This window comes from Pleuronectes platessa, chromosome 4 (genome assembly GCF_947347685.1).
Source record: "Pleuronectes platessa chromosome 4, fPlePla1.1, whole genome shotgun sequence".
Lineage (NCBI taxonomy): Eukaryota > Metazoa > Chordata > Actinopteri > Pleuronectiformes > Pleuronectidae > Pleuronectes > Pleuronectes platessa.
In genome coordinates, this window is record NC_070629.1 from 16,204,224 (window position 1) to 16,228,201 (window position 23,978).

A 23,978-nucleotide genomic window follows, 5' to 3' on the forward strand; every position below is an offset into this window, starting at 1 on the left:
TCGATCCCTCATAGTTTTGTAATAGGTTATCTATTGGTTTGCTCTTTGGGAAAATTCCAATATCAGTCGGATGGAATGGTGCTGGTAATATCGCTGTGGGGTGTGTGCATGTCTATCTGTGTGCATGGCTGCACATACATCCAGCTTCCCCATCTGTGTCTGCATGTGTGTGCAGAGCCACATTCTAATTAGCACAGAGGGCAGATTCTAAATAAACATGTTGAGGAGAATATCGAATATCGAGGCCAGGAACTTCACATTGGCTTTATGCAAACTTAATGCTGACTCGAGGACCAGTATGTAAACAGCAATTTTAACACATTAAACCATTTTCACCAGTATTCATCATACTGTGTGTGGGTGACCACATTTACTTTACAAATATGTTCATATGTTAATAGGTGTGTAAAATGTTAAGGTAGCTGATGAAATACTACTAAAATAGAAATACTGGTTAAGGTCATTAACTGTAGTTCCTAAGCAGAGTATGAAGCATGGATGTAGGAGTATTATACAGCAATGGTTCTAAGCTTAGTGAAAACGGATGACTCCCAAACATACAGATCTTATTTCTAAATAATATTAAGTTAAATTTATTTGTGTTTCTTTTCTGTGTTCCCAGGACATAGATCTGCTTTGCTGGGGTAACGGGGAGCTTGGTCAGACTGGATGTGGAAGGCCAGGGGAGATCGCTCCAGAGGAGGCCCACCTGAGAGAGTTCACATCGGACAGGTTGGGCACGGTGAAGCTGCTGGCTTGTGGGTCCAGTCATTCCATTGTGGTTACAGGTACTATTGCCATTCAAATTGTATACTGTTGTATTTCATTACAAAAAGTTGATGCCTTGATGCCACTTTTTGAGTCTTGATGACCACTTAAAGTGAAAATCCATATGTAGGACACACACTGCAGGCCAACAGGAGCATATGAAATGGGGGAGACTGGGATCTAACCACCGATCCTCTGGTTAGTGGATGACCCACTTCACAGCCACCCCTTAAATGGCCTTAAATCTTTTGGTTTGAGTGATCTTAAGTGTGGGTCTGATGCAAGCTTTACCAGGAAAGTACATCTATTGTGTAAATATGTAAAGTATGAAGACAACATTTAGCTAAATAAGTTAAGTTCTGCTGATCAAGTTGATAATTTTTATGACCTATAAATATTGACCATGATTTTAACTGTAGTGCATCTCAGGACAGAGATGTTAGGAATTGGTAAATAGCTGGTAGGTTTTGTGATATTTTGAAATCATTGGTAGAAGCTACAGTATCCTGCTCATACTTATTGTTGATTTGCTGAAAACCATAGCTATCCAGTGAGACTTAAAACTATTTACAGAGCAGGTACCTCAGAGAGATATTTGAGCAAAGTATGTATAAGCCACCAAGCTCATAGCAGCAATTCTCAACCACTATTTTAACATTTGATGGACACATTTGTCCAAACTACCTGGCAGTGTACAGAGTCAATATACAGCACCTAAAAAAAGGATCCACTGAGCACAGCAATGGGAGACTCTCTTTCGTCTTCAAACACATGCGATGATATATGTAAGGTTTACATGAAGTGTCTCCCTCACTGCCCATGTGGTAATACTGGCCTACTTATTTGCGAGTTAGATAGAAACCCAACGACAGGAAGAGAGGAGTTTCCTCCAGTACATTAGCTGGAAGTAGTCATAAAACATTAACCCAGATAAGTCGTATAGATCACCCCAACACAAGATCCCATACTGCTTCCATCATTACAGGGGGAAAAGGTGACATTTGTGATTGATTAAAATGGTGCCGGCTAGCTTAGGCTAAATCATGTTAAGTGATGTGACACTGCAGTTTCACATATCATATTTCTGTCGAGACAATGACGGTGGAAGGCATTGTCGAGGCATGATATCTGACAACAGCAGACATCTGGAGGGACCGGCGGAGATTTATGGCGGGTTTTAGTGGTCTGAGGGAGATGAGAGAGAGTAGAAAGTGGTCCTTTTTTGTGCATTGTCACTTCCCGAGTGACTGTAAATTTTACTCCAGTGCTGTTGGGAATTGGAGACATTTACACGTCTTGACAAATTGCCTGCTGTAAAAGTATTTACTGGTCTTGTCCTCCCTTTTATTCTTGGCCAGCCCGCAAACACGTGCCCCCTCCCCCACTCGCAGACCGACATATTTACCCACAGCAAATTTATGTGACACACGTTTATGTGGCGTACCTGAGCTCTAGCCCAAGATATGTCATAATGGTGTCATGTTGAGAGTACTGGTCCGCTGTTAACGTTTTAATAGAGGAGGCCTTGAGTAGATCATAATGGTTTTATATCGGCCACATTGGCTCCAATCACCGGCCATTTGGCCCAGTCCGCTCAAGGAAAGGCTTGTTTATGGAAAAATAGCCTGTAAGAGTAATCTATGACGTGCACAGGAGGATAAAGAACAACTACACACACACACACACACATACACACACACACACACACACACACACACACACACACACACACACACACACACACACACACACACACACACACACACACTATCGTAAATACAACATCCACAGATTAACATGAACTAAACAGTTTTAACCAAGTTAATATCACCAACCAACGTTCAGTGATTAACTGTAATTGAAACAAGTGTGTAAATATTATTTTTGTGGGTTTTGTGTTTGAGTTTCAATGTGTGACAATAATTAATTGGCATTGATTGACATTTTGTTTAAAATTATAATCTGGCTATTATGGAATTTAAATATATGTATCATGGAATTATTTGTTAATTCTGTGCAATTATAGATGAAATAGTTTAATTTGTAGTAGATGGATTTTCCTCAGATAAGCATGGAATGGTTTACCTTGGAGTGTATTAAGTCTCCTTGGTTTCTCCTCTGCATTATAAATCGCGGCCACTGGGTGGCACTGTGAGACTGCCAATAAGAGAGTGCAACAGGGGAGAGTGGAGGGGGTTGGTGGGTGGTGGGGGGTGAGCAGGGAGGCCCACACTTACCTCACACTCAGACACAGCTATAATTTACTAATAGTACGGGAGCCGCCATTGCTGTTATCTTTTAATAGATTTGTACGGGGGAAAGCAGGTGCCTGTTGTTAATGTGTCCAATTGCCCAAGTTGCCTACAGAATTTAGGGCATCCATCACTGTCGTCGGCGGTGACACCCTGTCGTTCTACTTCATGCGGTGGGCCGGCCGGGCTGGGCTGGTAACAGATGAGGCTTCTCTCTCCTCCAGACGCCCACAGTCACACGGAGACGACCGCCATACGTGCTTGCACATGCATACACACACAAAAATCACACACAGCCATATCGCACTCTTAGAGGGCAAACTAAAGTTATACCCCTTATTTAAAGGAAATGCACGAAATAGATCGAAAACTTTAAAAAGCGGCATTATTACCTCTCAAATGTATACTTCCAAAAATTTCGTGGAATTAGTTTTTTTTTTTCTCTCTCCGTGAGTTAAATGTCATTTAAAAATAAATCTTGGTAAACTTTGCTCCCATTGCTTTGAGTTCTTGACCTTCCAGCTGCACCCTTGAGCTTAGTCAGGGGCACCACGTTGCTTGCAGGTTTGCCCTCCGCCCTGGAAAACACCCTGTGCAGCTGTGTTTCTTTAGACCCAGGCTGGGAGTTGGAGGGTACAAAGAGGTGCTTGCTAATACCTTGTTACGGCTGTTTCAGTTGCTGGGTCTCGCTGAGGTCAGTGTCAGTACCGCTTTCGTTCGAGGCCCTTGATCTGCTGGATGTCGGAGTAAGCCAAGGGCTCACGTGCTGCCTGTTGGTGACCTACCCTGATTTTTCGACCAGAGGCTTTGCTCAGAATCCTCTGGACTGCTCTACAAGTATTTGGTCCGAGTTGGTTACTTTGAATTTTGGTCTTTTGAATGTTGTAAGCAAAGTAAAAAAATGGAAAAAAAGCTGAGTTGTGACACATGTTTGACAGAAAGTCAGAACAGCCTGACGAACTGTGCTGGGGGGGGTTTAGATTTTTTCTTTTTCCTTTTGTTATCCCACTCGTTTTTTCCTCACCTCTCTTTCCATGAGTTATGAACCTCGGTCGGGCCTTGGTGTCAGGTGTTAAACAGCATATGAGGGCTATGACCCAGCTTCCTAACCCTCTCTTCCTCTCTGACATCTCTCTTAACATTAAACAGAGCCCTTACTCTCACTGTAATTGTAACCATCATGTTTCTTTTGCACTGTCCCCCCCCCCCCCCTGATATTTCCTCCTGCAAGCTGTTGATAAGCATTGCACCATTTATGAGTTAAACATTCCTCAAACATCCTCTCACTCCTCAGCTGTGAATGCGTTTCAGTTTCACCCTCAACCTAAAACTACTTAACTTAATAATACAGACATCATTCAGAGTCTTGAATTAATTAATAAGTGCCTTTATAGCACTTTTCAATAAGAGCAAGTATTGATACAGCCTCTTTTTCTCATCATATGCATTCCTCTACAAACAGGTGGAATGGAAAATACTGTCTATTCAGTTTAATGATCCGTATTGAAATAGATTACAGCAGACGCAGATTGCTCAGAGTAACTTGATCCTTAGAAGAAAATAAAAACGTTTAAAGTAACAGGACAATTGACCTGACGTCTGTCTGGTCTTTATTGGCACGCAGCTGCGTCGCTGAAGACTTGGGCAAGAAAAGTGATGAAGACACAGACTGACCATCAACAATGGCAGCAAAGAATCCCCAAGGCGCACACATGATCCAACCTTTTTGCCTGTCATGGCTAAGCTCTGCCCTGAAGCTGGGGTTCATGCAGACTTGAGTGACCTACTTTCTCTTTCTTCAACTATTTAAATGAATCCACAAACTGAAAATCATTATTAATAATATATTAAGTTGTACATGTTCATTCATTCAGTCCATCCTGACTCTGCTTGTTAATTTCTCTCGCAGACCCACTCCGACACAGACTCAGCTGATGTCTCTGACCCGCGACAGGGTAAACGTTGATTTCTTTGTAACCACCGCAACAATATCAACATTGATCCCAACATAGTGATCGATGAGCCTTTCTTAGATGCCTGCATTTAGTCTTTCATTCAGACTGAATAAAAACAACACAATCTGGTCTTCGTGAACACAAATGCTGTGTAATTGTTTGTGTAAATGCACACAGAGTGGTGAAGTGAGATCCGATCACAAGTGGTCACAGCTCTTCCATAATTGCATTCGCTGATACTGGAGTGCCCGCGCAGGGTGCAAATATATCGTCAGTTGTTGGTCGTTGGGCTGATAATGGCCAATTGGAAAAATGTAGCATATTGTCCTCCCAAAATGTCGAGCCGTCTCCGCTTCGGTAGGAAAGAACTATTTTACCTTTGTATTTTATTGTCTTGGTTAATGTTTGTCAAAGAGTGCAATACTTTAGGAAAGTATTGGCCATCACCCTGCATGACAACTCCAATATGTCTGCTTTGTACCCAGCACCGAGGGGAGCGTTGGTAATAATTTGCCATTTAGCTGTGTTGATGTTTTTCAACGATTTCCCAGTTGGAAGAGGTGAATGAGCGGGAAGGAAAGGGGGAAAAATCACCCCTGTCCTTGCCTCTCGCCCTCTCTCTCACTCACTGTTCTTCCGCTATTTCTTTCTATTTTGCTGTCCCCCCCCCTTGATCTCAGCTAATGTGGTTGAACAGGTTGAGCGTTTAGTTTTGCACTCAGTTGCTTTTTAAGGTTAATCGTAGGACAGAAGTGTTTATATTGCTGTAATATGGGCTTAACATTCTCTCAGCGAAGCATGGAGTATGTAGTTGGCCATCCCGCTGCCCCCCCTCCCCCCACCACCCCTCCTCCTCCTCTGCCTCCCCCCCCCCCCCCCCCCCCCAAAAAGACAAACCTTACGCAGAACTAAAGATGGGGGGGGAAAGTCTTGCCAATTAGCAGCTAATGAGACAAGCTTGTGAGGATATCCAAATCCTCAACGTGTTAACATTTACGTCCCCTCCCCATCTCTCGAGTCCTTCAACCTGCGGCACCCCCATCTGCCCTTGCACCGAGCCTGTTGTAAGGCGGCGAGGGCACCTCTGAGGCCCTCTGTGTGATTATTCACACATGGCCGTGGCCCTGGTGCTTTGAGCGGCGAATAAGGGAGGAAGAAAGAAATGCCTTACGTATGGCTAATGTAAGAATGCTCAACTGACACATGGCCAAGGCTCTCTTATTTTTAATTTCATTTTTTGATGTCCACTCAACACAAGGCACATCACCATTTACCCCTATATATATATAATAGATATGTATATGATATAGTATACATGTCTTAATATAGGAGAGGCAGGAATTTGGTGGTTATATTTGTGATAAGTGGAAAATAATATGCCATGAGAAAAACCAGTCACCCCAGTTTCCTTTGACATGCCTTTTATCAGAGAAAATAAAATCTGCTTTTGTAATAGAGATCTTTGGACAGCCTTGAATGATTCGCCACCACTCTTTTCCGGCCTCATTTTCTCCAGAGCGACTATAGGGAGTGTGTGTGTGTGTGTGTGTGCGCGCACAATCTCTGTGGGGAAAATCAAATGTGAGTTGGCCTGGAAGTGTTGCAGTAAACAGCGAGAAAAAGCAAACACAGGCCAGATCAGGGAATATCATGCAGAGTAATGTTTGGACTGAAAAGAAGAAATGCGTAATGGAACAGCACGAATTCCACTCTCCGAAGGGACTTCTAATTGATTCTGTGCTTCATTACTAGTTTTCTCAGGGAGGGAAATAAACTGGACATCTCACTTTATTATGAAAACGGAGCAATAGACATTTAAACGGATGCCACGGCGATTATTGCCAGACATTTCTCATAGCAAGTTGGGGCAAACAATTGTTTAATTGCTTTAGCTCTTTCTTAAATTGTATTGTTTTTTTCCTTGAAGGGAGCAGGGAGCAGCGGTTTGAATACAACCTTAACCCTGACTGAAACAATTAAATGAAAGCAGAGAGTTGAAAGAGAGAGGTTTGGGAGCACCCACTAATCCAGGGCTCCACTTGATGCGTTATTTGTCGGGGGCAGTACATTTGTGCATGTTAACTAACTGTGCCACTGCACTTGGCCTGCTCGTAATAGGGTTCCAGCGCAAACATTTTCTCTCAGGGATTTCTATTATTAATTCTGTCTGAACACATACATAAATGAATAATGAAATAAATAATGAAAACGTTATTACTTTTGGCAGCTGGGTCATTTCTCGTTTCCTGCCTTTTCCTCCGCTTGTTTCCTACTAATTAACTTTCCAAGGAGTTGTCCTCTTTTTCACGAAATGATTTTCATCGGGGTGGTCGGCCGCTGAAAGTGCGGCTGCACGTTTGTGAAAAAGACAACAACCAGAACAATGCACGGGCCCTTTGCTGCCTGCTTGTCATTTAAAGGAACTAATATATTTTCTTCATTATATAAGTAAATCGCACACAGCTGCCACACAGTGATTTAGCTATTCTGTCACAACAGGTGGATAAAAATACACCTCGTGCAGCGTTGGTAAAGTATGAGAAATATTAAACCTTGAGCCTGTAGCAGAGTCACGTTCATCTAATATTCACATTATCGACCAGTGAACCTCAGGAGAGTTTACGAGTTTTGCTCTTACAATAAAGTACGGGACAGGAAGTGCTTCTGGGGATGTCTAATTTGGCAAATCCAGGTCCCTCCCTCCGTTTGCAGCTCCGCCACCACTCGTCTCCCTCCCCTCAGATGCCTGCCCTATGCCCCGCGCCATGCTGTTAAAGGCTTGTGTGCCGGGACAGAGGCTCGGCGATAAGTAGCCCTCATTTAATATGGATCTTAAAGAGGGTAGTAAAGCTAGAGCCTGAGTAGAAGTCCCCCCTCCCACCATCCCTCTGGCATTACTATATAGATGACCCCTCTCTCTCTCGCTCCTCATTAGAGTCATTGCAAACTCTTTCAAACTGCTCCTTCCTTCTCTCTGCGTTTTACTGTTAATTAGTTTGCTTTGTAAGGTTAGACGTGCGGACGGAGCAACTTTGGCTGCCATCTGTGTGCGTATGGCTCTAACTATGTACAGATGGTGTGTGTGCCCACAGACAGGTTGCTTCTTGTGGGGAGAAGAAAAGGCGAGAGACGGTTTTGGGTGTTTTAACATGATTTATGGCCGTTCTCACAGGTAAGTTTGAGCCGTAACGATTGTTAGTCAGCTGTCAAAAAGAAAAGGACAACTTAAGATGAAAGGGAGGAAGATAAGAGAAAGTGTTTCTTCATTTCCATATCCTTGGTGATGAATCCGCTGGACGAAAAAAGTTGTGGAAATCCTGGAAAAAATTGCTTTTAAAAATGTTCTAACTTCAAAACACATTGAACCAATTGTGTTGCGGCTACTTCAGAAAAGCTCATAATTTGGCCAAGTTAAAATACCATTAGCCGCTCAGTGAACCAGGTAAGTAGAGAAAAAGGCAGAGATTGACAAATAATTGCTGAACAAGGTCACAAAATTAGCAAACATTATCAAATAAGGGGCTGACAGAATTATTTATGGATTTGGTTCCTAGCACAGAAATGTAATATTTAAGTCCTCATAACTTTTAAAATGTACTTTCAGTTTAAGACGAATTAGATTCTCAAAACGTTACATCTCAACCATGGCATACTTTCCCTGACTTCTTGGCCTGACTGCAGGGTGCCTCTTGCTGGTGGGAAACCTGCCCCTGTCAGTGCTAGTTCAGTGGCTAATGCCTTCTACCGGGCATTGCGAATAACCCACCACAATTAAAAAAGGGTTAGCAAAATTATTGTTGGCCTCCTGCCACTTACTTGATGTGACTTAACAGTGGTCAGAGACAGATCTTGGGCACTTGGCCCCAAAAACGTGACTTTTTTCTCTCATTCCAGTTCCCTGTAATTGCCCGGGTGTAATTAGTAAATTGAAGGAAACTTGGCCACAGGGAAGTCTTGGTCTAAACGTGGAACACAGATTCTAATACACTGGACATTATTATTTTTCATGAGGTTGAACATTTTCTGTTCACTTTTGTCACTGATGCTAAGATCATGTGTTCATGATAAATGCTAAAATGTGAACTGTTTCTCTTGTGTTCAGTTTCAAAATAAGCTTTCACAGTTTTTTAAGTAAAATAGTTTAATTTAGTTAATCGTGGGCAGTTCTTTCTGGTGCAGCACACTTTGTATATCGGGAGACACGTCTAAGAAGTTCATGGACAGAGAAATCTATGATAATTAACGCGAGTTAGCGATGAAAGTGTGAAGAGACAAAGATGAGCATTTTCACAGTAACGTCACAGTTTTGTCAAACACGCTGGAATAAAGGTTTATTAACGATTATAATTTGCTGTGTTGACACCTTTTTTCCGTGATGAAATGGAGTGTTGAGGCCGGGCTGAGAGGTATTGCGGTGCCGTGTCAGCGCTTATGGAGTCAGTTTGAAGAGAATCTGTCATTTCATTAGATTTGCAACAGCGTTATTCATTATCATGTACTGACGCATGTAACGTGGTGAGACAGGTCGCAAATAACATGTATATACATTTATGCCACGCGCTGCTTCTCACGCACAATTGTTCAAAATACTGTAAAATTAGAAAAGCATGATTTTTAATATTGCAAGATGCGTCCTCTATAGATTGTTGTTTTTTGTAATGCTCACCTCGATTGAAGCCATAAACACGGAACCTTTTATCAAGATTTGTCATAACACCGCTTACTAATGACTAATTTAATGTATAAAAAAAACGTGCTGCAGCTAAACAAAATAGTTCAGTGGAAAACCCCCTTTTCTTTTGTCTGTCTGTTTAAAAAAGAAAACTCAAACCCCCCCCCCTGCACGAGTGCGGAGGATCCTCTGCAAACGTCTGCGAAAGCAGCCAAAAAAATACGAGAGAAGAAAGATTGCTTTGTTCATTTCTTCTCCCTCCTCTGTCTCTCTCTCTCTCTCTCTCTCTCTCTCTCTCTCTCCGTCCCTCTCTCCCCAAGGTTCTATTAGGAAATAGATCCCAGGTGTTCGATAAGCCTGTAGTGGACATGACAGCAGTGCAATCAAGTGTATAAATTTAATTGCAGGCTCATTTTGTGCCGTTTATTAGCCGTTTAGGGGCACATCGCTCCACTTGAACCCTGTTATTGCCAGACAGAACAGCTGTTTGGCTCCTTTTTAACTGTTTGTCTTAGCGCACAAGTACACAGTTAAACGCCAAATGCTGCTTATTTGAAGTAGACATTTTTCAAAAAATGTAAATAAATATGTGTATTTGAACAATCTTAGGAAAGGCAAGAAAGAGGATTTCATTTTGAAAAATTTGGACTACTTACTGAACACAAAGTTGACCACACACACACACACACACACGTGCACAAAAGGGCTTCGAGTGAGTCCTCTTGTCCTCTTGTGCAGCCCTTGTGGCTTCTGCTGAACCGGGTTTAGTCCGCCCTCCATTTGCAGCTGGACGCGGTGCCACACACCGAGGGGCCTGCAGATGTACACGCTTTGGTCGAAACCTACTTCTGGCGCGACACCCCATTAATAAAAAAAGCCCAAAGAAAGCTGTGTTAATTGTTACCATGCACTCGGCCGGTATTCCTATAAATCACCGGACTAATTGCAACAAATTGCGGGCTGACATTAAGCTATGATTTCGAACCGGCAAATATTCATCAACATTGCAACTAGCCCCATAAAACACAGCGCTGGCTGTTTCCCAGGCCAAACACACATCTACCATCTAACTCCCCCATTATTTATGGATCTTTCTTGTCCGGAGCATTTAAGTGCTGCATGGTGAGTGAATGCGACGCCATCTTGTGTATTTATTATACCAGCGGATAGCCTAAGTAGTGGCAGGCGTATGACTAGGCACAGACCTTGTTTTCCATGTTGCCCTTGGAGCCTGGTGTGTTGTGCTCACTGCCCTGTATTGATTACTGTGTTGTCTGTCATAACAGAATTACTGAAGTCTGCCTGTAAAGCACAAGCTTCCTTTGAGCTAGACGGCAAAGAGGAGATCATTACAAATATTTTAACAATTTGCCAAAAATGTTATTGCGAAAATGAACAATACTGTTTCTACTTTGTATCACTGCGTTTTTTCCGTGTTATTTACCAAATGCTCATTACGGCAGTATGTACTTAGAAAGTGCTTGATTTGCTGCCAGGAAGTCATATGTTGCAGCATTTAACCTCCCATGCAATGTTTATTTCATGCAGACAAAAGGCTAGTTAAATCTTCCTCTACGCTCCGACAGGCACCATAACTGTCACTGTCGGTGATGTATTTCACAGCCCAGTGCATTACCACCGCTAATGTTTCACTATCCTGCCAATTCACCCTGGTACTGTTCAAAACACCTACAGCACGGGTCAGAACAGTACTTAATAGGCTGTCCCCCAGGTGTGCATCAGCAGCTAAAGATGTTGGAGCCAAAGGTCGAGATCTGATTTGTTATGTGGGAGTTCATGGGGAATTTTGATGTGCACTGATCAATTCCACACCCCAACATGCACATAAATCAATTCTGCATCTGGAAAGCAGGTATATGTGGGTACACATGCGTGTGTGGGCACGCACACGCATGCACAAATGGACTCCTTGTTCAGGCGATAGTGCAATTAATCATAAATCTCTCTCAGCATTATGTAAGCATGATTTTATTCCCTCTTCTTCCCTTCTTACCATTTCCCCCCATCGTCCATCCCCTCTGTTTTAAATTGCAGACATCTCCGCTATAGCTTGATGGGCCACAGTAGCGAGGCAGTGCCATGGGGGTGGACGTGGGTGGGGTAGGTTGAAGAAGAAGGGAGCACGAAAAAAAAAAAAAAAAAATCCTTCCTTTTGACACTGTTAAACATTGACGGGCTTATTACCGTGTTCTCTGATTCAGCTGGATGTGTTCAAGGATCTTCTCAGCGGTGAAAAAGGTCAGCTGCTCTTAGTTGTGCTCAGCTAGAATACTAATACTGTCCTTATTCAAATGATCTGCTCCAGCGCTTATTAAATTGATGGCCCAGGCGCTCTAATTTAATAGTGTTGCCGTCCAGGAGAGGGACACAGCTGCAGTCACCGGTGAATTAGGTGCTGCCGAGGCAAAGTTCAAGCAGGAGCCCCCTCTGCTTTCGGGATGCATTTTTCCCAGCAAATTAGCAGTCGCTGGCAGTGCACAATTAATTAGCGCAAACCAGGAAAAGCTTGTCATTTTAATAAGGTGGGTTTTTTTCCACTCGCACCGCTCCCACACAGAAATATCTCTCCCCATCTCCCCATACCTCATTCGCCCTGGAGTCCCTCCCTCCCTTTTTTGCATTTCGCCGTCTTCTATTCCCTCCTTTCTTCCACTCCACTTAATATAGAGTGAATTGATCCATTAAGTGGTGTGTTATTAATATCATTTAACGTATGTCTGCTGAAATTAAAGCTGTGGGTTGGGTATTTTCTGTTGTGTCCGAGTTTGAGAGCTCTGGCTGGCCTGGTGAAGATGGGTCACTTGCTCATGGTTTCATCCGATCAATAATTGTGATTAGAGAATAGATGAGGTGGATATGCAGACTGCAGCACAAGACACTCTCGGATGCCTGTGTGTGCACACGTGTGTTTTTAAGTATAATAATGCATTGTTGATTCTACTGTACTGCGAATGAATCCTGTAAAGCAGCACTTCCTAACAATGTGGGATGTGTTCACAAATTCAGCCAAACAATCACATGAAGTCCCTCATGAAACACTGTCTGCATTTTTGTCTTTTCTTATCAGTGGTAAACAGTAAGTAACAGGATACAAATGCCAGTTTATCTTGTTTTTAATAAGATTTAATAAATAACTGCATTTTTCCCCACTAAAATAAGTGATTCTTGAGGTCTTGAACTTTGTGATTGTATCACTACTGTGGGCGAGAGAGGGCAAACGTCTTTATTGAAATGGAGAGGAACAGGACTTAAATGATTTGAACTGCACACTGTCCCTTTAAGTTCAGTTTGCAGTCATTAGGGTTTGTTCAAGAGTTCTAAATGTCCATTTAAATGTTTATTTCGAATTTATATACAGATGTAATGTTTGATTAACTGGGGGGGAAGAAAAAATATAAAAGAGGTTGACTGTTGAAATGAGAAAAACGTTCTGTTTAAATATTAAATTAAATTTGTTTTCAGAATTAATTTCTTTGTGTCCTTAATGAAAAGCACTTCAAGGTAAGAGGTTTGACATTATTTGTTGAGTAAACTCAAAACAATTTGCAGGATTCAACCAAAATTTATTGTATATTTTAAGTATATTCTATTGATAAATGCTTAAATATGGACAGGTGGATAGTTTTTCAAAGGGAATTTTCTCTCCCCCTACAGAGTTAACAGTTAAAAGTCATAAACAAAGTTTCGCTCATTCATGGTAATACCCACAACTGAGAGATCAATTTCACCAAAATATTCATACTTTGGAGCTGCTAAGATAAAATACAATCATTCCTGACTTTTTCATCCATACACCCTCATCATTGCTTGCTGTGGATACTCCAATCTTTTCTCTCAACACGGTGGCTCTTTTGATTATGTCACAAACAGCACAGGCAGCTGAATAGAAATGTGATAATGGCTAACTAATATAATAATACATAATAATATGAAATTTTTTCTAGGGTCCCCCTTTATATTTGTATTTTCATTAAGAGATTACACTAGCAGAGGATGGTCGCATTTTGAAAGTTTGTTTTTCTAAAACCCTGTATCCACCATGCACTCATTAGCCGGTGATTTAGTTAAATTGAATAACTGTTCCATTCAGACAGTGGGTCTGGCAGAGTGCATTGATTGACCAATTGGAAGCCGAAGAACAGAAACAGAAGAGAAAAGCTCGCATCATTCTTCAGATGAAGGCTCAACAGTTCAGCCTAGTTTAAGAGAAGGCCCCATGAAGAAGAAAAGTTATGAGTCAAAGATAGAACATCATCGGATTAATATCTCAAGCATCATTATTAAAGGGATAGTTCACCCAAAGATGAAAATGTGAACAGTGTTGCAGGCAAATCCAATACAATTGAAGTAACTGGGGACTCCTTATTCAAACGTTAAAAAACAACAGAAAAAAATCAAAGTGTTTGTTAGCTCGTCATTAACAACATGTTTTTAGCCTTAATGTCCATTGTGATCCGCCTTCAGAGCCGCGTTCACTTCACCCACCCCTCCAATATCCCGGTGGTGAGAAGATAATTAATGAATTTTCCTTTTTTGGTGAACTATCCCTTTAAGCATCAGAGCGATGATCAATAATTAATCCATAGAGCTCATATTGAGACACTTTTAGTGCTTTGTAATTCAGGAACAAATGAAGTGGTCATTAACAGGGATGCTATGGTCGCAATGAGTCATAAAATTAATCACTCACACAGTTTAAAATTACGTAAATGCGACTCTGAGCGACATTTTACAGAATGCCGTGTGGACGGCAAGAGAAAATCTGTGAAATTGGCAAACAACCTACAAAAACAATGTTTTACAGTAGCCCTGCCCTTGCAGTGGCACAGTAAACTGGATGGCACAGGGCCGTGCGCACGGAATTTATGTCACGTGTATCCTCGCTAAATTTATAGAGCACCACAATGCTTTCGTTATTACACAAAGCTGTAATGTACCGCACATCAATGATACAAATGTTTACATGAAAATCATCTGATTTGTCGGTATGGCATTAAAGAAAAGACAAGGGGTAGGAAACCACATTATATATTATAACACATAATATATTATATTAAAACACACACACACACACACACACACACACACACACACACACACACACACACACACACACACGGTCAGACCTCTGTACCATATTCCATTGAAGGCTGAATGCTGAACATGTAGTACAGGAGGCCATAAATAAGAGTTGTGCTGCTTTATCAATGGTGACTGATAGAGCTGAGGTCCAAATAACCCCCCCCCTCCACACACACACAGAGGGCCTGGCCCCATGCCTGGCTGTTTCCCCCCCTCAACTAATAGACTCGGCTGAAACCAGTCAGCATCGTTGTTCGCGGATTGATGTGACCTTGATGCCGTTTAGTGCAGTGGTTTGTTTATTGGCACTTATTTGATGCATGTGGAAGTGAGCCTTAAGAGCCCCCCCCCCCCCCCCCCCCCCCCCCCCCCCCCCACACAGACACACGCACAGAGAGTGAGCGAGGGAGATGAAGATCGGAAAAACAGAGCTAAATAGATGTAAGGGGAGAAAAAGTGAGGGAGATGGAGCAGAAGAGCTATACTCCGGGGGCAGATTACATAATATATCATTCACAAAGCATTGTTGCCAATATGTCTTTTATACTCCTTAAATTGCCGCTGCCATCCCAGGGCCCCCTCTGCACTTTGACAAACACATCACAACACACACAAACATATTGTATTCTCTCTCTGTACAGTTTGTGTACAGTTAGTGGAGTCTATCACAGGCCTCCTGGGACGCTGCTGTGTGAGGAGAGGAGCCGGTGCCGCGGAGTACTGTACAGTATTGATGGAGCTGTGTTTCTGTTAGGCAGTGAAAACAAAGTCTCCCTGATGCACAGTGGAGTGTAGGGGGATCAATAGACGTGGAGCGCCTCATTTCCTCAGGCTCCTACTGAAGAAACGCTCACTGATGTGTCAGGGCTGCTGCAGTTGCTGCTTTGACACAGAGGAGATACCACACCATCACGCTGCACAATATCAGAGCAGACGGAAACAAGACACACTCCCGTACATACACTTTGTACGTGTGAGTACACGCGCAGTGTGAGGGGAAGGGGAAATGAAAGGTCAGCGTTGTGTGTCCGTGTTGTCCTGCATGTGTGTGTGTGGGTGAGTAACAAGAAACGGGCAACCAAAGGGGGAAGGGTTTAACCGTCACACAGGACATAACAAGGCGCAAGCTTGAGTGATGGGGAAGCGTTTGGCCACCGCACAGGATGCAACCAGACACGTGACCGTGTGCCGGGGAAGGATTTGGCTGGCGCATGGGATGACACAGGGCCAGAGCCTGGGGCAGCCAGAGGGAGAGGAGAGCCCAGCTGTCACCTCAGTCAGCCCCTTCTCTGGGGGCAACTGTCAATCAGCAGCCTCTCATATCGCTCCGTCATTGAAGCTAATTGCTATTGTCAACCCCAGAGACCCAGAGGATGTTAATGCTAGTGCAATTGCCCTTTTGTAGAGAGAATACTGCCTCCAAACATGAGATTAGACAAAACGCTGGAAATCCAGAGAAAGCGAATCAAAGGTGATTCTGGTGGAGCATTAATGAGGCATTAGCTAAATTAAAGGCTGGATCAGAAAAAAATTACCTCAAACGGGACACATCCAAAACTCGCAGAGCAACGGCTGGACTTTAAGGGAATGTGGCTGCGTGGAATCATTCAACAACACATAAATATGCATGCAGTTACACAGTCTCTCTTGCGCACAAACACACACACACAAGCCGGCACACGTATGCACACAGCAATAGACCTAATGAAAATAAGATGGATGCTCTCTGAGAGACGAGTGGCTGTGTTATTAATTGCTGTCTGTCCCCTCCTACTGATAATGATGGGCTGTATCCTGGCGAATTTGCGGAGAATAGATTTTATTTGGAAGTATTATTTATTGTCCCTCTCATTGGAGGGGTGGTGTGTTTAGAATAGTGAGGGTTTAAATAATGACCGTGTGAGATAAGTCCTCATGTTAATTCCTCTTGCACCTCTTCTCCTCTCTGGCACCTTCTTCACCACGCCACCCCCATTACATGGATTTATCCGCGCAGACAGCGAGACTTCACACGGGATATTTACAGCTTCGCCTTTCATTTCTTAATTTAAAGGCAAATGGCAAAAAATGTGTTTTCTGATTTGTTGATGGGCATTACAAACAGTTCTCCCAGATTTGTAATCATCCGCCGATGCTTTTATTGATATTCTAATCCATCAGGACTCACCGCTGCTGCGCTAAGCGCCGCTGCCCTTTCACAAGTGGACACGCAAATTTAGAGCAATTATTACGATAAAGATTCTGTCTGCATGTCGAGCCGGCCGGCTGAAACAAAAGGACCATGTCAAAGAGAAGAGGAAGAAAAAAAAATTACCCACGTGGGTGCAGGGGAGTTTCGAGTGTGCCGTCTCTCCTTCTCGTCTCTCTCTCTCTCTCATTCTCTCTCTCACTCCCTTCATTTGTGGGAGTACAGAGGGACAACATTATCATAAGATAACACTGCCCCCCCCCTCCTCATCCCATCACCCTCTCACAACCCATAAATCAGGATGCTGGTGCCATGGTGGCTGGAGGCGTGGTAGCTGTGGTGACATGGAGGATCCTGGTGTGGGTGTGAAATCACTTGACCCCCAGCATTAACCTTTCTGGAGTGAATGGCCGCTGCGCTCCTCAGCAGGCTGGGAACAAAAGGGGCCTGGTATTGATTAAACTTTGCTGCGCACACTTGATATTAAACACTGGCTTAGACGCCTGTGTTCCTTTAAAACCCCTTTGCTCAACGCCATTCCGGCCTCTGCTAACATATACATGCGTTAAAAAAATGTTTCTCAAATTGTAGTCAGTGGTGATGCTCTCATGCCCGACGGGTGACTCTGCAGACGTATAGACAACTGTGGTGCTGGACGTGGCTTTAGGCTGATGTGCCGAAGGTCACGAAGAATGATGGAGCGAGCACAGACGCTCAAGGTCTCCGGGGTGATCAGTGTTTTGTCATCTAGAGCTGTGTTTACTTTTTCTCAGCACCGGCTCTCTCCCCTTCATCTCCTCCCCATCGGCCGGATCGATACTCTGCATCCACAAAGGTCTGGGAGAAGGCACACCAGCATGTGAGTCAGTGAACACTTACGGAGCTAAAGGCAATGAAGTTTGAAACCTCCCCGGCTGCGGTCAGCGTTCTATCACCTTTTCTCCCACTTCTCAGACTTGCTGCAGTCAGGATGCACATACTGTGGGTTGGCTGGTTCTGTATAGACTATTTAAGTGACTGCACATAAAGCTATAACAAAAGTAGCATCTTAACACCTCCAGCAGAGAAGAGATATTGTGGAAAAACATATTTTATGTGGCATTGTTTTGGATTTTAAGCATTGTAATATGAACGTTCAGAAAGTAACTGGTAATGATAAGTTCTCATTTTTACACACATACAATAAAAACATTTGATCCACAAACATATCCATTACACTTTGAATAATAAAATCAATGCAGAGCAGTTAATACAACTGACTGCTACTTGTTTTGAATAAACACAAAGTTACACAACTGAAATTAGACGGATATAAATTCTCCATAGCAACACAAACATAGGAGTGAGTGTCAAAGTTCACTCATTGAGCAAATAAGATGGAGCCTCACCTCTTACCTCACCTGTGTCCACACCACCAGGGTGGCTGCAGCCCTGAGAACAGTCCATAGCTTAATCAAATCATGAAAATGAAATGAAATCAAACACTGTTATATGAAGCAAATGTAATGTAGACAGATACAGCAGCTCGGTGTGGGAGCCACGCAAAATAAATAAATATAAATGTGTCATTGTCAGATATAAGGCAAACAGACCCGAGTGCAACAAAATGAATGAATCCAGAAACGGAGCCGTGAGTTGTGCTTGGATAACCTTTTTAGAGAGAGAGCTCTTCATTTGCTCTTTTATCCTTTAATTAACTCAAATGCTTTTCATTCAAGGGGCCATTTAATCAAATAAAATGAAAGAGACTACAATGGCACATGCTACTTGTGGTCAAATAAAACAAGGAAGTCGCCTATAAATTTAAATAAAGTCACTGTTGTCATGACAATTATTACATATTTGGCAGACAACAAATAACAGCTTGATAGTACTATAGTTCCATATTCTACAATAATATGAAAATAAATACTTTGTTAAATATAGACATAATTTGAAAAAGCAATATAAATTTTACAATGCTTAATTGATTTGCCTGCTAGCCATCTGTAAACTCCTGCGAGTAGAGAGGCTCGGATCTATTGCATACAAGCCACAAAAACATTTCCCATAATGGTGGGCAGGACTCAAACAATAAAATGCATTCAGCTCCCCAGACAAGCTCCGCTGGCCTTATAGGCGTACTCTCTCTGCCCTTTGATTATAAATGGTCCATCACAGGCCTCTTAGTTCGTGTTGAGGCGCTGGTAACTCCGCTCCACACACCTTAACCTCCGAGGCGGGACATGGTCGCTTTTCATAGGGAATGCCAGCATCTGTTCCAGGAAGTGCCTGTCTCGTTCAGGCCTAATTGTCGGTCCTCTATGAGAACGCTGGTAAGTGAGAGCAGGAGGGGGGCTGTCACGTTCCCGTCACATCCCAATGGTCCGGTAAATAGAGCGTGTGAGTGTACCCCCCCCCCCCACCCAGTTACTGATGGACGAATAGCACCCCCCCGCTCTCTCATCCCTCCCCTTCCCTCCTCTCGGTCCTCCCTTTCTCCAGGTCCCCCTGCCTCCCCCTTAATTCCACTCTAGCTTTTTCTCTCCCCTTATTTATCTCTTCTCTGTCATGTTCTTCATGAGTAGAAAATAATTAATTACTGCACCCAGTGATGATTTATGATATTACTGACATAATTAATGATACACATCAATTTTCCTGCTTAATTGAAGGGGGCTGCAGAGCCCATCCTGGCACCAGGAAAGGCCACTGCCCTGAGAACGCAAAAAACACCCGTCCACACTCAAACACCCCACCCTCAGGTTACTCCCCATCCCTCTCTCACTTATTCTTCCTCTCTATACTTCCCTCGCCAGTCTCTCATTCATACTGAAGTGCTACCGTGGCGTTGAGATTTCATCTCCCAGACCTCTTTAGCTCAGACGTATAATCCTGTCCATGTTCTCTAAATAAACCTTAAGAGCCAGACAGTTGTTTTCACATGTAGATGCGCATTCATACATATTTTTCTTTTGGTGTGTGTGTGTGTGTGTGCGCGTGGACTCCATAATGGCCACAATGAGTGTGTGTGTAGGTGTACAGTGATATATGATTCATGAAGATGTGTGTGAGGCATATGTAATTTCAGCTCTACCCTCAGGACTAGAGACAACAAGGTAGTGCATGAATATTTGATTTGCAGGGAGAAGGTATAGGATCTATGCACAGCATTTTAAACAGACAACCAAGAATATTCCTCTTGAAAATCTACACACTCAGGTTTACCATCATGCAAATGTGTGTTTTTTTAATTGCCTGCATCGTGACTATTTGAAAACATAATAACAAGATCACATTCTACTGTGTATTTAAAAGAAACAATGGCGTGTACGTCCAAGGGATCGTATAGCTGATGTATGTAATGACATTTGTTGTTAAAAAAAAATGTTAATAACAGTTTGTCTTTGTAATCGTGCAATATGATAATAATTTTAATTACTTTAAACCATTCCAGAGCTCGTTTTTAGAACTCAGTCACGACAGTTGTTAGCCGTGTTTAGGGAAATTAAAGAAAACTTCGCCGAGTATATTTCTTCCCCGAATTGCGACAAATACCGAGCAACAGATTGGGGGGGGTGTGTGTGTGTGTGTGTGTGTGTGTGTGTGTGTGTGTGTGTGTGTGTGTGTGTGTGTGTGTGTGTGTGTGTGTGTGTGTGTGTGTGTGTGTGTGTGTGTGTGTGTGTGTGTGTGTGTGTGTGTGTGTGTGTGTGTGTGTGTGTGTGTGTGTGTGTGTGTGTGTGTGTGTGTGTGTGCGTGTGTGCGTGTGTGTGTGACTGTAAGTTACAGCAAGAGCGACAAACCTCAACACCCACCCTCAAGAACAGTGAACTCTATTTGAAAGCTTTCCGGAAGGCTCGACCAGCCTCCAGCTAAACGTGTGATCAGGTAGTTTCAAAAAGCTGCCTGACAGTGTCAACACGCAGAAAGTGGACGGGGTGTGTGAGGGGAGTTGCGGACTCGGATTAGTCACCATAGCAACAGCAAAGTGTCCCTGTTTGTAGACGGACAAATTCTGCTACATGCGAAAATGATTGGCAGGTCTATTCCTTCACAGCTGACCCATAGAAATTAGCAAGTAAGCGTTATAATACCCGGCTGCATTGACGGGGTCTCCATACTTTTGAAAGTCCTCTTGTAAGTGCTCCTCTTTTGCATTTGCATAAGAAACATGGCATGCTTATTGGAGGGGGTTTGGGGTTGTTGTGGGGTGCTTTCATATCTTTAGCTTGACGGCTTCTTTGTGATCAAGGGGATTGAGGGGAGAGAGGGTTGCCAGATGAGAATAACTTAATTTCCAAAGCTCCCAAGATGAGAGAGGAGAGTTGAGGGTAGAAGTTCATGATGCAGTCTCACTCAGGCAGTCGTGAAGGGGAAAAAAAAAAATACAGTCTTTGTGTGAATGAGTGTGTCTGCGTCGTAGTTTATGCATTTATGTGGCAAAGAGACGAGAGTCAGCGTGTGTGTGTATGTGTGTGTGTGTGTGTGTGTGCCAACTGGTCACAATTATCGACTTCAAAACCCTGCTCGTATTTGAGAGATTTGAGACGACACATTTTGTTTTGCAATAGTTTGAGACCACGATCAAAAAACTTTAACTTGTGATATTAAAAGAAACGTATGGGTACATGAAAGTCTCAGGAAAATGAACAAATTTATCCAAAACGCCTCTGTGAATAGTCCAAACCTTTTATTTAGATTTTTGTCTCACACCTGATGATTGTGGATGGAGCGTGTCGAGAAAGAAAATGCAGTCGTGGCCTCGGAGCTGCGGTAACTCCGGCGAACTGTAATGTCTCTGGCTGTCGGCGAAGAGAGCATCCAGCCCCTCAACTCAATACAAACACGGAGGGAAAGTTAGTCAGTCGGATTCAACCCGGTGTCAGTAGTGACCGTTCCAAGCCAGCATCTCTTAAATCAGACAAGTCCTTAAAGTGTGTGTGTGTATCCCTTCGTACCAGTGTGGGTTTTTCTTTTTTCTTTGTTAATTTCATATTGTTGAGACCAGTGATTGTTATTCTGCATCAAAGTCAGATAATATAACATTTATTGATTGAAATGCGTAAAGAATAATAATAAAAAGTAGTTTCCTGATGCAGACACAGTTTGTGAGTAAAATCTAACAATGCACTACATATGGAGGGTTCGGTGAAAGAGTGTGTTTCCTGCCAGCCGGTATTTATTGGACATAATTTCAATTATTGTAGATCCAATCAAAAGGTCATATAATTAACACTAGGTGGCACCAGTGTTCCACACAATGTTGTGCTCTCACTGTGAAGACGCCGCTGGAGAGGAAATTATGCTCTGATGAATGATGTGATTCTGGCACCACAATGCCGGCTCACAAGTAAGAGGCAGTGCAAAGTTACCTTACAAATATTTTAATTAATTTTGACAAGGCTTTTAGAATAATTCAACATCACTCTAACACAGCAAATAAATTTGCTTTGGCAGTGCAGCAGCTGAATAATTTTCTTTTCAGAGGAAATGACTGGTGGAGAAGCTGGGGTCAAGGCACATACAAAGAAACACTAATGAAAACAATCACCTGTTATCAGTCTTTAATTCAGTTCTTACCGCAGCTACCGAGAAATCAAAGCTAATTAGCGAGTTAACTTGAGAATTGATTTCTTTCATTTCATAGAGTGGTGAGAACAAAAATAAGGTTTTACTTATTAATACAATTTTGGGAAATGAGAACAATGAAATAAATCTTGTATTTTTAAGAGTATTTCAAGAGAGTTTTTCATTTGTTTATGCAAGTGGTACATTTATTTGTTTCCTTTTTACAAACTTGGCAACTTATCTTAGATTCATCTCCCAAATACTCCTTCAAAGAATTACATTTTTTACCAACTTGATGAGTGTTTAGGCAACAGACTACTTCAATTTTCTTATGAGACATTTAACCTTAACCTCCGTTTTTCAATAACTAACAAAACCCCAAAAATATTTAATATTTTAAAGTTTTACTCTTTAATAATTTGAGCTTGTGGATCTGGACACATTTTGAATCTAATATATCTGTTTCTCCTTTTGATCAAAATCGATCAAATGGACAGAAGGTAATTATTTTGTTTGTTAAGCAAAAATAATTAGGACTTTTAAATTAATTAATATATGTATATGGTAGTAGAGTTTTTCTATTTAGTAAAACTAGATGCACAATTACATGACTTTTTATTTCCAAATAAAATCAACATCATAATGATAATTAGAATAATTGTCACCATTTTCTCTTAGGTGATTTAGAATGATAAAAGAATATATATATATATATATATATAAAAAAAAACTCTATTCAAAGCTAAAATCTTTTGAGGATGTATTTTGTTTTTTTAAATTGGGATTTCTAGAATTTGACAATCATACAGGGAAAATTATTTACTTAAAATATATGCCTGAACACAATTTTCATCGTGATTAGACATTAGACAAGTCGTACTCTGTTTTCTCAGCCAAGTTTTTATCAATCTCAGCATCGTCTCAAAGCGACACTTCATCTCCTTGTTCTTTTTGATACGACACACTCCAGGGGATTCTACTCCTTTTCTATATGCAGAATTACAGGGAAAAAGCCCTTATTAAGTTCTAACCCCTTTTTATTTTAAGCTTTAAAGCTTCACGTCTTTTCCTCCCTCTCTCTCTGTGTCTCACACACACACACACACACACACACACACACACACACACACACACACACACACACACACACACACACACACACACACACACACACACACACACACACACACACACACCTCGAGTTTCCTGAGTAATCATTGTTCAGTGGCTGTGGTCAGCATGTTGTCACCTGTATCCCATTAAGAACATTCTCACCTCAGCACACAATCACACACATACCAACATCTCTCGCCCCTCTTTCTTTATTTCTTTCTTTCTTTTGCACTCACACACAAACGTTACCTTATCCTCCTCTCCACTCACCCGTACTCCTCTCTTTTTGCACCATGACTGCCCCCCACTTCTACTCTTGCTGTATTACCCCTTTCCCCCCCGACCTACGTTATGGAGCTGCCCTTTTCTCCCCTCTGTGT